Below are 16383 nucleotides of genomic sequence, written 5' to 3' on the forward strand. Positions count from 1 at the left end.
CATATTGTATTTACACTTTAAAATAAATTTACATTTTTTTAGATCATTTAAATCTGTGTTTAAAATATATTTATAATATATAAATCTTAATCAACATCATAAATCTTAATCAATATCATGACCTTAAGTAAAAGTAATTGACAATCCAATGTAGAGAAAAAAAAAATTTATTTTAACGTCCACGAAACTAAAGATAACCTATAGTACAGATTGTTTCTTGATCTGATGTAACATGCCCTGTCAAGAGAATCAAAACGAAGAGAGATATTCACCTCCTTTGGTTTCGTTTCTTGAATAGTGGATTTACATGGTTCCTTTTCCTTGGTTGTTGTTGCACCGGTGGAGGAGGAGGGATGTCCGATTTGTTTCTTAGAGCCTCCTTCAAAAGTTGCTGTTGCACTTCCGGGTCGGCGAAAAGGAGGCCTGCCTGATCGGCAGGAGGTGGTACGTTAGTGAAGGTGTTGAAAGTGTAGCCCTGATTCACCAGGAACTGCTGCCTCTTGGTGGCGTATAACATCTCTGCAGTGTCCTGCGAAACAAGAGAATAGAAGGTAGCGTACCCACCGCTCATCACACCGTTGGCTGACTTGATTTTGGGACGCAACACACGACCCAACCGTTGCGCTTCTTGCCTCCTGGAGGCACCCTGAGATGAGATCTGTATGACCACCGTTGCCTCTGGAAGATCAAGAGAGGTATCTCCCACCTTCAAAACATATAAAAAAAGAAAAAATTGGTCAAATTTATTGAGGAATATCTAATAGTCCCTTGTTTTTTATTTTATAAAATCTTTTTAAATGATCTTTTACAGAAATCATATTCCAGAAATCTAAAATACACTCACTTTGGAAAGAAATAGTGTGAAGCCGCCCGGGGCCTGTTTGAACATGTCGAGGACCTGTAGCCTCTCATCGTGCGAGGTGTCACCCCGAATCATGTGTCTTTTCAGCATGATGCCCATTTTTTCTAGGGCGAACAGATTATCCGAGAAGACGATGATCTTATCGTTGCGCGACTCGTGGAATTTGATGAGATATTCACAGGCCATGAGCTTGTAGGGGTTGGCACTATAGAGCGTGTGCTGGATTGCGCGCTTGTCATCCTTCCCAAATCCAGTGAAGAGAAAGAGCTGTAGATATTCTCTGAGGAAATCCTTGTGCATGGTGCACAAGATCTCGTAGCAGGTGACAGATGCCAAGTACCCCGCCTGAACCAAGTCCTGCCAATTCGCCTCGTACAGCTTGGGGCCAATGATGAACTCTAGATCGTTGATGGCATCGTCCTCTCGGAGAAGAGTAGCTGTGAGGCCGAGCTTGCAGTGAGATTTGGTGCGGGCAACGGCGTCACGAAAGTTTTTAGCGGGCACAACGTGGACCTCGTCCATGAGAACCAGACCCCATTCCTTGCCCTCGATGGCCTTCACTATGGCCTCCGAGTCCTTGGAGCGGTGACCGGTGTAACCATACATGCTGTATGTGGTGACCATGATGTCGGCCCTGGGGTTGAATTCTGAAGCCTTGCTGTCGCTCGTCACCCCTTGGATTCGCCTCTCCGGCAGAGTGCTCCACTGCTTGAACTGGTATACCCATTGCTCAACTGATACACTTGTGTTCGCAAAGCACAGAACCGATTTCCCCAACCGAACTGCGGCATAGACTCCCGTCAGAGACTTTCCTGCACCACAGGGTAGCACGATCACACCCGACCTCGCTTTTCCTTTCACGAACATCTTGTCCACGCTCCGTTTCTGAAATGCAATGCACCATTCGTCAATAAAATAATTATACCTTGCGATAGAGCCAGTATGAGACTCTGTTTAATTTAGGTTTTACCCTTAAACTGGAATAATTTAGGTTTTAATACTATTTTACTCGTTCTCAATCATAAATAAAAAATAAATAAAAAATAATACTGAGTTTGATATATAATTAAAAATGAATATTCTGGTTTGATTTGCTTAATTAAAAATATAATAAAATATTAATAATTTCACTTTTTGTTTATACTAAATAAAAATACTAAAAATATAATAAAATATTAATAATCTCACTCTTTGTCTATACTAAATAAAAGTGGTAAAAATATGATGTAAATATGAAACAACATAATCATATATCAATTTTCTAGAGAAATAAAGTAATTAAAATGATGATGATGATGATGGTTAAGACCAAATAATGATCTATTCAGTATTGTAACAAAGATTGTGAAATTGAGATCTAATGTGGTTGTATGCAGGGCACTCTAAGAGGAAGTGGTTTTCATCCTCGATGTCCTATTCTCACAAATATGGCAGATCCTTTCCATCCATGGCGTTTTAGGAACTGCCCAAGGACCTGTTTCACTATGGAGCTCATGAGAATTCGTTCTAACCTTTGCTATATTAATTTTCTTCTTTGAGCTAGTTAAAATAGAGAGATACTTTTGATCTTCAAGGGTGGGGTTGACGACCTTCTTATAATAACTTAATTTTCTTTTAGACGCTAAATCTTTCTCACACCACAATTTTTCTTTGAACTTAGAAGTAACAATATCTTTAATGTTGTTTATGTTTTGCAAAGCATCATTCTCATTGATCTCCCAATAGTTGAACCAGGCCCTTGTGTCTTTATGCCATCCTCAGTTAAGCCTTAGGTGGTTTTGGCTGGAATTTAAAGCTAGCTTAGGAAGTCTATGATTGTTTATGTTATTGAGCTTGTGCTTGTACAACAGAAACCTGAGCATAGCTAGGCTCTCAATAGGGGAAAGAACTGCTTCTATAAGGAGAATAGGATAGGGTGTATTACTTTTAATTTTCAGGTTATAAGTTATAAAACGCTTCTGGATTTGCTCAATCTTTCTCCATGATTCTCTGGAGATGCTGCAGCCCCAAACTTCACAGCCATATAAGATAACAGGAGTGACTAAAGTTTCAAAGAGGAACTTCTTTTTATCCCACATTACGAGGTTTGTTGTTTTACAATTATTTTCAAGACCAAAATAAGCTTTCCAGCCCCCATTGATCATTTTCTCAATGCTATGGTTCCAGTTGAGCTTGTGATGGATATCAATTCCTAGGTACTTGTAAGAATACACTTCCTCCAAGTTATTATTGTCCTACATAAAATTAGCGCAAGTGTCCTTCTTGGATTTGATAATCATAACTTTTTTTTTGTCAGTGTTAACAGTCATACCCATGGTAGAGCAGAAATCCTTAAGAAGCTTGAGTTGCTTATCAAGATTAGAAGGGCACCTTGCCAAAAGAACAATATCGTCAGCATAGAGAAGAAGGATAACGACTATCCCAGCTAGGATCGTGCCATCACATCCTGCTTCTTCTAAATAACCTTCGAGCTTATCGATGTAAATGCCAAATAGGGTAGGGGAGAGGGGACAACCTTGTTTAACTCCGATGTTAGACTTAATATCTTTTGACCACCCCTCATTGTTCTTTAGCTTGGCAATTACATTCTCGTATAGCCTTATAGCAGCAGCTCTCAACTCAAGAGGAACCTTTAGCTCTTCTAACCTATTCCAAAGGTTGTATCTAGGAACCGTATCGAAAGCCTTTCTAAAGTCTACAAAGCAAAAAAATAAATTGGATTTATCATTACGACATTCCTCCGCAATGATCCTAAGCGTAACAAGGTGGTCTGTTGTTGAGTGATGCCTTCTGAAACCTGCTTGGCCTTTAGCCCACTTACCTTCACTTTCAAGCCATATGCTTAACTTTTTTTCCAGAATACTACCATACAACTTGGCTAAGAGAGGGCTGATCATAATTGTCCGATAATTAGAGGGGTTATTTGTATCCCTACTTTTAAAAATAGGGATAATGAGGCTCTCAGTCCAAGGTTTAGGGAACCCTTGCTTAACAGCTCGATTGAAAAGCTTGTGGATGTGGGGGATGAGGACAGGACCTCCAATTTTTAAGATTTCTGCCTGGTAACCTTCAATGTCCTTAGCTTTCCCATTAGTGAGGCGATTAACCCCAAACTTAATGTCTTCTAAAGAGAAGACTTCTTTCGTTGTGAGCAGGGTTTCCAAATTATCCATGACATTTGGAGATTCATAAAGCTATTTAAGATAAGAATTCCAATCGTGAAGAGCAATTTTATTATTATCCTTAGTCTTCCTAGTCAAAATCTGCCTCCAAAATTTCTTAGGAGCTACCTTAGAGAGGTGTAAGAGATTCTCTTGTCTTTGACGAATGTACTGCCTCTTTTTCCTTTTAATTAGGGCTTTGTATATTCTTATCTTGTCCATTTTAAGAGAATCATCAACAGCTTCCTTAATTGCTCTCCTCGCATTTTTACAATCTTTGTCATACCAAGGATTGGTTTTGCTATTTCTTTTATTATTTGAGACTTCAATTGAGAACTTGTTAATAGAATATGAGAGGGTTGTAGTAAAATTATGTATATATATATATATATATATTAATTGAATTTTTTTATATAGTCGAAACATTTTAACCATTCTCACTATTTTATAGCCTGTAATTTTTTATTGTTTAACAATAAAAAATTGCAAGTCGTCTATATATATATATATAGGAAGGATCAAATCAGTGCAAACATTTGATTCAAATTTTGCATTCTAAAAAAGTTTTCATTTCAAGAGATTTGATCCCTCTTGACTCTTGTTAGATTTGTGGTTAAGATGAATTTATAATAGTCATAGATTCAGCTTTGAACAAACTGTAATAGTAACTTTACAAAATTTATCTTAAAATTTGATCCCTCTTGACTCTTGTTAAATTTGTGATTAAAATAGATTTATACTAATCACATATTCAACTTTAAACAAACTGTAGTTGTAAATTTACAAAATTTATCAATCTGCATTAAAATTTATCAATCTATTAATGCATAAACGTCATATATGTCCATAATTAAATCTTACAACAAATTTACTTACTTAAATCTAATAATGTAATAACAGCCATATAAAAAACCAGATAACTCTTACCAAAATTTGATTAGGAATTTCAATTCAATGATATAAAGACCCTATACAGATTATTTGAAGTGTAAGATTCAAATTCCTTAATTGGTACAAATTGACGTTAAAGATTCAAATTCAAATTCTTCGATTTATGATGTGAGCCATTTACGGGGACATTTTTAACGAATATTTCTCATAATAATATGTGAATTTATTTTTATTTTAAATGAATATTTTTCATAATAATATGTGAATTTATTTTTATAATAATTTTAAACTTTGTTTCTTAAATATATATTTTTAATAATAATAATTAAATATTATCAAATAATTATAATTTTACTAAATACTTGACCTGGTTAAAAAGTTTGAGATCAGCAAGTTTACAGATGAAATGCATTTAAAAATTGAATGAGATATAATGTAAATTTGGAATTTCAGAACAGACTTACTTATTAAATTTACCAATTTACTAATTTTCACATCCCCAGTTTTCACATCTCCATACCCAGATACCCATTATCAATGACAATTTTACAAATCCCTCCAAATTCCATCCCTGTTGGTAAGGCCCAAGACTGCCTTTTCCCTTATTACCATTGTAGCTATTTTTATGTTTAAATTACTTAATTATACCTTATAAAATCCACACCAAAAAAAAAAAAACTATTGTAACCATTTGCGTTTTCAAATTACTTCATTATACTTTTTACCATCCACACGATTATAAAATCAATAGAACATTTGCTGCTGATAGTAATATAAGTTTTTGTTATTCAGATTTTAGATAGCATAAAATTTGGTTGCCTAAGATAAGGAAGATTTTTCATTACCATTAAATGCTTTTTATATTATACCAGATAATTTTGAATGAAACCAGAACAATTTGAGATTTCACTCCATACCTGTTACATCGATATATTTATACTGATAAATCTTAATGGTAGAAATTAAAGATTTTTTATTTATTCATGTAAAGCAACTTAAGTGCTGTTACAGAGATGCTAAGATGTGTTATACTCCTTTCCTACTTTTTCTTTTTTGATGGTAGATAAGTCATTGTATTCAGGATAATAGTGATAGTTCTGGGATTGCTGGCTTTGGTAGTATGTAGTTGTGTACTTAATGGTTTTGATAGTAGCTTTGGTAGTATGTAATTGTGTATTTATTTGTTTTGATGTGGTGATGGTTTTAAATTTGGTTTGATGTGATGGTGGTTTTGAATAGTAACTGGATTTTTTTGTTTTAATAATTTATTGGTTTGATTAAGAAAATAAAATTAGCTTTTATTTGACTAGTTGGGTCAAAAAGTTATTGGAATAATTTTTTTTTTTTTAAATATTTAGTTGGGAATGTTTATTTGATTGGTTTGGTCAAGAAAATAAAATCAAAGTTTAGTTTGGTCAAAAGGTCAAGAAGATAAAAAAAAAATTGCACATTTTTAATAGATTTTTTTTAAATTCAACATTTTCTAAATAAATTATGGGTAAATTATTATATTGATAGGTGTGGTTTATTTGCCATAGGTTTTGGGAAATTTTATTTTTTATTAAATAGATGGTTAGGATTAAAAATTAAGGAAATATTTATATTAGTATACAATATTGAATGGTTGATATTTATCTCTCACCATTATCTTGTAAATTTTCCACTCATAAGTTCATTTCACTTCAAAACTTTGTCCACTTGAACTTGAGGATTGGATTAAAAAGTGATGTATTAGATTATATAAGCCTCCATGTGGCACTTTTGTAGTGTTTTCTTCACATTACTTTGTGATTAAAGAAACATACTAGCACGTGGATCAAGCACTTCTTTTAGTGGTATTACATAGGTAACTGCTCACCATGCATGTGGATCAAGCACAATAGTGTTACGCAGAGTAAGCACTTTGTTTAGTGGTTTTACGCAAGTAACTGCTCACCATGCATGTGGATTAAGCACTTTGTTTAGTGGTGTTATGCAACGTTTAGTGGTGTTACACAGGTAACTGCTCACCATGCATGTGGATCAAACACTTTGTTTAGTGGTGTTATGCAGAGTAAGCACTTTGTTTAGCAGTGTTACGCAAGTAAGTGCTCACCATGCATGTGAGCACTTCGTTTACCGGTGTTAGGCAATGTTTAGTGGTGTTACATAGGTAACTACTCACCATGCATGTGGATCAAGCACTTTGTTCAATGGTGTTATGTAGAGTAAGCACTTTGTTTAGTGGTGTTACACAAGTAACTGCTCACCATGCATGCAGATCAAGCACTTTGTTTAGTATGTTACGCGAGTAATTGCTCACCATGCATGTGGACCAAGCACTTCGTTTAGTGGTGTTATTCGTTTAGTGGTGTTATGCAGGTAACTCCATTCACCATGTGATGGTTGCCATTAAGTTTTAGGGTAGTAGCTTTTAGATTTTTTTTTTTTTTTGTAGGCTGGGGTAGGACCATTTTTTTTACATCCATCTCACAAATTTACAACAATCTCTCAATATACCATCACTCGCCTGCCTCGGCAGGATTCGATCCTGGGTGGGGGGTGCTACAGGCTACTGCCCTCACCATTACACCGCGCACCGAAGTGCAGTAGCTTTTAGATTTTAGTTTCACACTAAGTTTTATAATATTTTAATGTTTATAATATTTAATTTGTATGTTTTAGGTTTATTAACTTTTATGTTTATTATTCGATATGTTTATGTTTTAGGTTTTAGATTTATTAATTTAACTTTAAAACATACATTTATTATGCTAGCTTTAAAACCTTTAGGTTTATTACTTTAGGTATTATTAGTTTATTATTTAGGTTGTATAAATTTGATAGAAATTGCAATTTCTCAAGGTTTCGAACTGAAAACAAGAGACACAAATTCTACAAATTCTACTATACTAATTTTCGGAATGGAAATCAAAATTTAGAACAACATGCATAGAAAGCCCCTCAAACATCTTTGCATTAACCGATTGAATAGAGAAACTATTACAATTTCTTGCTCTAGCTTTGAGCACAAGTTGCAAGAGGAAACCTTTTCTCTCTGCTGAATGAGAGACTCTAGCCAACACTTAGCCAATTTTTTCCTCCTCGAACCTCCTATTTCCTTGCGCAAATAGGAGCTAATTCGAGCTCCTAAACAATAGGCAAGTCCCTAATTCCTTGCGCAATTCCCAAGGAATTGATCTCCTGACTGCATGCAACAACTGTACACTCAACTAGTATACAACTCATCTTACACTGGCCTTGCCTCCTCCACTCCAACTGAGAAATTCAAATTCCATGCATGCATGGGTTGTTTGATCAGTTAACTGATAGATGTTTGAGTTACACTATTGTCCCACTGCACAACTAACCTTTAATTGACTCTATTAATTATTAGAGGTTAGTTAACTAAGTACAACTAAAAATAAATGAACTAGATTGCTAAAATTTAGCAATCAACACATGCATGATTGAACTCCAAGCCCACTTAACTTGAATTTATTGATCTAACTAAGTGACAAGAGCCATGTCACACTAGTTAACTACCCCCAAGTTGTCTTGCTGATATGGAAATTCGATTTACTCAATTTGACTAATTCTAAAGTCAAATTGAACCTTTCTTGCTACACTTTCTAACACTCCCTCTAAGACAGAAAGGTACTTTTCACCTCCCCTATCTTGCATCTATGGAATTTGAATTTACCTCTTGACAATGCCTTTGTCAAGATGTCAACATCTTACTCCTCAGTTGGAATCCACAGTAGCAACATAATTCTCCTTTGAATAGAGTCCCACAAATGATGATACTAGATATCAATGTGCTTGGACTTGTAATGAAATACCAGATTCTCAGAGAGCTTAATGCAATTCTGATTATCAAAATATATCACTGTTAGACCCATAACTTAATTGAAAATACCCACAAGTATTTTCCTCATCCATATGGCCTCACATGTTGCTTCACTTGCAGCCATGGATTAAGCCTCTACTAAGATGATCACCACAAAACTCTACTTCCTATTGTACTAGGAAATAATTGCGGACCCAACACTAAAGATAACACCTGAAATACTTTTCTTGCCTAATGGAATCCTTGCCCATTCTGCATCATTTAATCCTTGAATCTTCACTCTATTGTCCTCCTATACCATAATCCATGCTCGGTAGTTCCTGTGAGGTACTGTAACACATTCTTTTTTTCCTTCCAATACAACTTGGTAGACATCACCATAGCTTGACTAAGTTGGTTTACCGCATAGCACATGTCGGGTCTTATGTTCACAAGATACATCAAAGACCCCACAAGTCACCTATAAAAGGTAGCATCAACCTCTTCACCTAAAGTGGCATTCTCCTTCCTCCAGTTTGTAGCTAGAGGTGTGTCTATAGGCTTACAATTATCCATGTGAAATATTTGAAGTATTTCAGAGGCATACTTCCCCTGAGACACAAATAATTCACCATCACCTTGCCATACTTCCAACCTCGGGAAGTAATTTATTAAGCCTATGTATTTCATCTCAAATTTCCTTGAAAGATCCTCTTTGCAAGAGCGGATCAATTGTTCATCACCTGTCAATCTTAAATCATCAACATACAAAACAAGAATAAGCAACTTATCATCTAAAATAGTGTGATAGAGGTTCACATCTTCTTCACTTTTAGTGATGTCCAACCCACTAAGATAACTGTCAATCTAAGTGTACCATGCTTGGGGTGCCTATTTGAGACCATACAATTCTCTCCTGAGTCACACATGTGACTCTCGATCATATGTCTCAAATCCTTCTTTATTCTCGAATAAATTTCCTTCTCAACAAAAACATTAAGAATGGCGATCTTCACATCCATCTAATGGATTTTCTGCCCCTTTTGCACAACTAATTTATGTTATGGAGGAATACCTTGCCACATGGGAAAATGTTTCCTCATAGTCAACTCCCTCGACCTGAGAAAATACTTTGGCCACAAATTTGGCCTTGTATTTCTCAATGCTCCCATCAACTACATGCTTCACTTTGTATATCCATTTGGAACCCACCAATGATTTCCCTTCTAGTCTTTGCACCACTTCCCATACAATGTTCTTCATGATGGATTAATATTCTTTCATCATAGCATCAACCCAAATAGGTTGAGAAATTGCTTCCTAAAATGAAGGCTTTGACTCAATAAGCTATGTCATGAGAGCCATGTAAACAATGTACCTCTCAGGTGATCTCCTCTGCCTGCGTAATGATGTATGGGATCCCACATTCTCCTTAGCATCCTGCAATAATCTATCATATCTGGATGTTTCTAGTTGAGTGGGTGTCTCCACTCAGCCTCCTTTTTACTCCTCCATTTATGACTTTTCCACAACTTCTTGAAGCTCATCTTGAGGCTCCTCCTCTACAGCTATAAGATCCTACTCTGGCGGGATATTCATATCTTGTTCTAGAGAGCATCTCATAGCCTTATCCTCATCAAACTTGGCATCTATTCTCACAATTGTCATCCTCAATGAAGGTAAATACACCTAGTAATTGTGTGGAGTTTCGCTGTACCCTACAAAAACTCCCAACTCTGCTATAGGCTAATTTTATTCCTCGAATCCTTGGATACATGATAATAAACTTAAGATCCAAAAATTATGAAATGAGACACATCATGCTTTCTCCCAAAGAAATCTTCCTCCACTGTGATAAAACAAAGTATTCTAACAGGACTTTGGTTTTGCAAGTAAACCAATGTGTTACATGCTTTGGGCCATAGATGTAAAGGTAACCCTTAATCATGAAACATAGTTCTTCCAACTCCAACTATGATCACATTCTTCCTCTCATCTACCCCATTCTTCTATGATTTATGGGGCGCTATCAGTTCTCTACGAATACCTTCTTTGGCACAAAAATACTTGAAGGCTTTCGAAAAAATTCACCTCCATTGTTGATCCCGAGAGGCTTCACCTTCTTCCTAGTCTCCTTCTCAACTAATGCCTTAAATTCTACAAATTTGGAAAACACTTCATCCTTTTTCCTCATGAAGAAAATCCAATATTTTCTAGAGAAATCATCAATAAAATATACGTAGTACTTATTTTTTGCTATGAGGGATGTAGAAAAGGGTACATAAACATCAGAGTTTACTTGGTCCAATACTTCATATGCTCTGCTCTCTCAGCTATGGAAGGTGGATTTGACATATTTCCCCAATTTTCAAACCTTGCAAACGTCATGTTGGTCAAGGGAGCCTTTAGGGATACTGGTGGTAATTTTTTGCATGATTTTTAAGGAACCATGGTGTAGATGACCCAATCTCCTGTGCCAGAGTTCTCAAATATCTCGACTCTACACTTTGCGTTGCTTCTCAATGCAAAAAAATTTCCCACCTCAATTTTTTTATACGTTATTCACTCGAACTCCAATCTGATTCACTCTCCCAATAGCTATGTATCTTAGAATGGATTTCCCTTTACTAAAAATAACATCATATCCTCTATCCTCCAATACTACTACAAAGATCAGGTTCTTCTTCGACATAGGTAAAAACATAACATCTTTGAGGTGAAGAGGAGAGGCTTTCTCCCTCTTAAAGGTGAGATAATAATTCCTATATCATTGTACGTCTTTCCATCCCCCAATTCAATATGCATCTGGAGGTCCTTCTCCTCTAGGCTACTGAAAAATTCCTTACACCCTGTCATATGGAACGAGGCACCGAAATCAAGGTATCACACACTCCCCATAATAGTGTTTCCCATGCATGCTATTAGGGTGAAGTCTAACTTTATTTGTGAAGCCAATGCTTCACCTATTGCTCCTCCTAAAGGCTTCTTTTTAGACTTCTTATGCACACATTTTGTTTCATAGTGCCTGTATTCGTGGCAGTGGGAACATTTTATACTTCTCAAGTCTTTCTTCTTGCCTTTATTTTTCTTGAATTTAGGTTTTCTTTGGGTCTTCTTTCCTTTTCCCTTCTTCCCCTTCCCAATCAAAGAAAAATTATCTTCATCCTCTTCTTAGGACATTGTTTGATCTCTAGTATTTCTCCTAATATCTTCTTGAACAAATCAGATCACAATCTTTCCCAATTTAGTATTTTGTCCCGTACATTCATAGAGTCCTGGTAGTTGTGATAGGATTTTGGAAGGCCTAAAAGAGCTAGGCTCACCAGATCATCTTCTGCAACATTCACCCCAACCCCTCCAAGCTCATCTTCGAACATGAGTGAATCTAGAGAGATATTGTGGAATAGTATCATTTTTCTCCATCCTAATGTTTCGAAGTTCATATTTTAGGGCCAATTTTCTATCCACTTAGCAAATGGTGTTTCTTTGCCATGGATATTTGAGACCACATGTCCCCTCACACCTTCCAGAATAACTCTCCTGTCCTTTGTAACATCCTTTTTCCATTGGGCTAATTATTGTGCATCAGATTGTTGGGGTTTCACAAAGCCAATTTTAACATATTCTAGCATGCCATTATCATCAAACACTACTTTTATTTGGTCCTTACAGGCTATGAAATCCGAGCTACCCTCCATGACATATTCCAATCTTAGTCTGTTGAAATACATTCTCCCGAATTTGAAGAAAAGTTGTTGCACTGAAGGTGCAAATTCAAAATTCCCGAGGGACAAATTCGAAATAACTATTCTAATGTTATTTCAAGGCTCTGATACTGTGTAGAAATCTGAGAGAAATTGCAACTTATTAATATTTTGAATTGAAAAAAGGAGACACAAATTCTACTCTACGAATCTGTAGAATGGAAATGACAATTTAGAACAACATGCATAAACATGCAACAAGAAAAAATAGAAGTACATAGTGATTTCTAGGGGAACCCAACTAGAAAAATAACCCCTCAAACCTCTTTGCATTAATAAGTTGAATAGAGAAACTATTACAATTGCTTTCTCCAGCTTTGAGCACAACCTGCAAAAGAAAAACTACTCTCTCTGCTGAATGAGATCCTCTAATCAACACTTAGCCAATTTCTGCCTCCTCTAGCATCCTATTTCCTTGTGCAAATCTACGCTAATTCAAGCTCCTAAAAAATAAGTCCCTATTTCCTTGCACAATTCCCAAGGAATTGATCTCCTAACTGCATGCAACAATTGTACACTCAACTAGTTTACAACTCATGTTACACTAGCCTTGTCTCCTACACTCCAGCTGAGCAATTCAAATTCCATGCATGCATGAGATATTTTGAGCTGATTGATCAAGTAATTGACAAATATTTGAGTTAGACTATTGTCCTGCTACACAATTGACCTTCAATTGACTTTATTAATTGTTAGAGGTCAGTTAAATGAGTACAACTGAAAATAATTGAACTAGATTGCTAAAATTCAGCAGAACACATGCATGACTAAACTCCGCGCTCACTAACTCGAATTTGCTGATCTAACTAAGTGACAAGAGTCATGCCACACTAGTTAATTGTCTCCAAGTTGTCTTGATGATGTGGAAATTTGTTTTACTCAGTTTGACTAAGGCTAGAGTCAAATTGAGCCTTTCTTGTTGCATTTTCTACCATAGGTTTTAGGTATGTTTATTTTAGTTTTTATTATTTTATGATATAGATTTTATTTATAATAAAATTAAGTTTTATTACTAGGTTTTATAATAATAATGTTAGTTTATAATAATATTATATAACACTAATATTAATTATTATTTTCCTTTGAAAAATATTGATAATATTAATATTATTATTACTATTAGTAATTATAATATTTTTGCATTAATACCTTATTACATTAGCTATGACATAAATATATTTTTAATGTAAAAATATAATTATGGTCAACCATGATGGTCAATCAAGATCTCTATAATTAGAATGGATGAACATGGTCAACCAAGGTTAATCCTAATCACCCATTATCAACATGGTTGAATTGTCAAACATGTTTAGAATGGGTAACCATGGTCAACCATAATGGTCAATCGTTATTAACTATGGTCAACCATGATCAACCATGATGGTCAATCGTTATTAACTGTGGTCACCATGATCAACCATGATGGTCAATCAAGATATCTATGGTTAGAATGGTCGAACATGGTCATCCAATGTCTTTAGGGTTGAATATGGTCAACCATAATGTTCAATCAAGGGTTTTATGCTTAACCATGATTAACCATGGCCAACCATGGCGAACAATGGTCAACCATGAGCAACCATGGTCAAATAAGGTCATCCAAGATCAACATGTTTAGAATGGTAAACCAACATCACCCATGGTCAAACATGATTAGCCATGGTAGATTGTGCTCAACAAATGTCAACCAAGATCAACATGGTTAGAATATTCAAACATGGTCAACCAAGGTCAACCCTTGTTAGCCATGGTAAACCATGATCAATCATTGTTAAATATACTGGTAAACCATTATCAACCAAGATCAACCATGTTGAACCATGATCAACCATAATGGTCAATCAATATCTCTATGGTTATGATGCTCGAATATGGTCAACCAAGATCAATTATTGTTAACCATGGTCAACTGTGATCAACTATTGTTAACCATGATCAACCATGATCAACTATTGTTAACCATGGTCAACCATGATCAACATGGTCAAGCATTGTAAAGTTAAACAAAATCAACATGATTAGAATGGTCAAACATGATTAACCGTGACCAACCATGGTCAACCATGGTCTACAATGGTCAACCATGATAAATCATAATGGTCAATCATGATCTCTATGGTCAGAATGGTCGAACATGATCAACCATTTTCAATCATGGTCATCCATGGTCAACCATGATCAACCATGATTAACCAAGATCAGCCATGGTTAACCATGGTCGAACATGGTCAACCAAGATTAATCTTGGTCAACCAAGATCAACCATGATCCACCAAGATGAACATGGTTAGAATGGGAGAACATGGTCAACAAAGGTTAACCATGATCAACCATGAAGAACCATGGTTAACCATGGTCAACAATGATCAACCATGATTGACCATGATTGACCATGGTCGACCATGAGGAATCCTGATCAACCATAAAGGTTAATCAAGATCTCTATGGTTAGAATGGTTGAACATGGTAAACTAAGGTCTCTACGGTTGAATATGGTCAACCATAATGGTCAATCATGGTCAACCATGGTCCCCCATGGTCAATGTGAATATCCCAGCATCAACCATGGTCAACCAAGATCAACCATTGTCAACTATGGTCAACCATTGTCATTATTATACGATGGTCCACAATGGTCCCCCATGGTCAATGTGAATATGCCAGCATCAACCATGGTCAACCAAGATCAACCATTGTCAACTATGGTCAACCATTGTCATTATTATACAATTGAATATAATATTAATAGTTGACCATGAACAAACTTGGTCTACCCTATAACATTAATATTAATAAATTTGACTTATAATAATAATAATATTACTATTGAGGTTGACTATATTATAATAATAATAATTATTATTATTATATGATGTTGACTATATTATTATGATTATTATTATATTTGAATGTATTATTAATAGTAGAATCCTATAATTATAATAATGTTATAGGGTTTATGAACCTTATTCACAAACAAATTTAATATTTAATAATGTTTAATAATACTAATATTAATAAAGTTGACAGCTAGTTTTAATAATAATATTAATGTTAATATTAAGCTGGACTATATAATAACAATAATAATAATAATCATTAATTATTATATTATTAATTATCAATATTATTATTATTATTAATTTTTATCCATAGTCAACCATAGTCAACCATCATCTATTATTTCTCCCCATGACCATTAACTAGCGCAATCACATTAATAAATGTGGTTGATATACGTTACATCATTTGCCATCTTTAATACGCAAATCAACTTATGAAAATGATACCAGTTTATCAACTACATTTACTAAGTAGTTGTGCTAGTTTATGTATCTAGTTGATGTTACCAATTAATTATTCCTCTAACTTTATGCCTTTCGAAGAAACATGGAGATATATTATAAGTTTTGATTTTTTCACAATATGTATTCCTAACCAATAGAGACGTCGATCCTACAAAATTTGTGAAGAACAAAAATAGCTATACAAGCTTAGAAAATATACATATTTAGGTAATGAAGTAAGAGGCAAAGGAGAATAAAAAGAAATAGACTAAATTTCACAATAGGGTGAACAACAATACTTGCTAAGGTTTTGCAAATGGGGTAGCAAGCTAAGTGGGCTTGATTGTGGGAAAAACTCCACAGTTAAGCACGCTTGAGCCAGAGGAGTTCTGGGATGGGTGACCTCCTGGGAAGTCCTGGTTACCGGGTGCAAGCCCCGGAAGTGATGATTGATGCTTTGTGATTCGTTCTCCACATTTCACTAGTTTCAATCCCACTTCTTCACCCCTGTGAGCATCACCCGATGCAATGAGTGCTAAGTGAACTATTCAAAAATCATGAGAAATTAGTCAGTTACGACTACCTCTCATGGAAATGGTCATACGTT

The 16383-nt window shown here is 35.2% G+C and overlaps 1 pseudogene; it reads right to left on the bottom strand.

The window, feature by feature from the left end:
- Positions 1–268: 268 nt before the first annotated feature.
- The window catches only part of LOC149174231 (general transcription and DNA repair factor IIH helicase/translocase subunit XPB2 pseudogene), a 73007-nt pseudogene continuing 56892 nt past the window's right edge, over positions 269–16383 (bottom strand).

Source organism: Pinus tabuliformis, chromosome 4_1 (genome assembly GCF_031772625.1).
Source record: "Pinus tabuliformis cultivar Carrire ecotype Pingquan chromosome 4_1, CPIR1, whole genome shotgun sequence".
Taxonomy (NCBI): Eukaryota; Viridiplantae; Streptophyta; class Pinopsida; order Pinales; family Pinaceae; genus Pinus; species Pinus tabuliformis.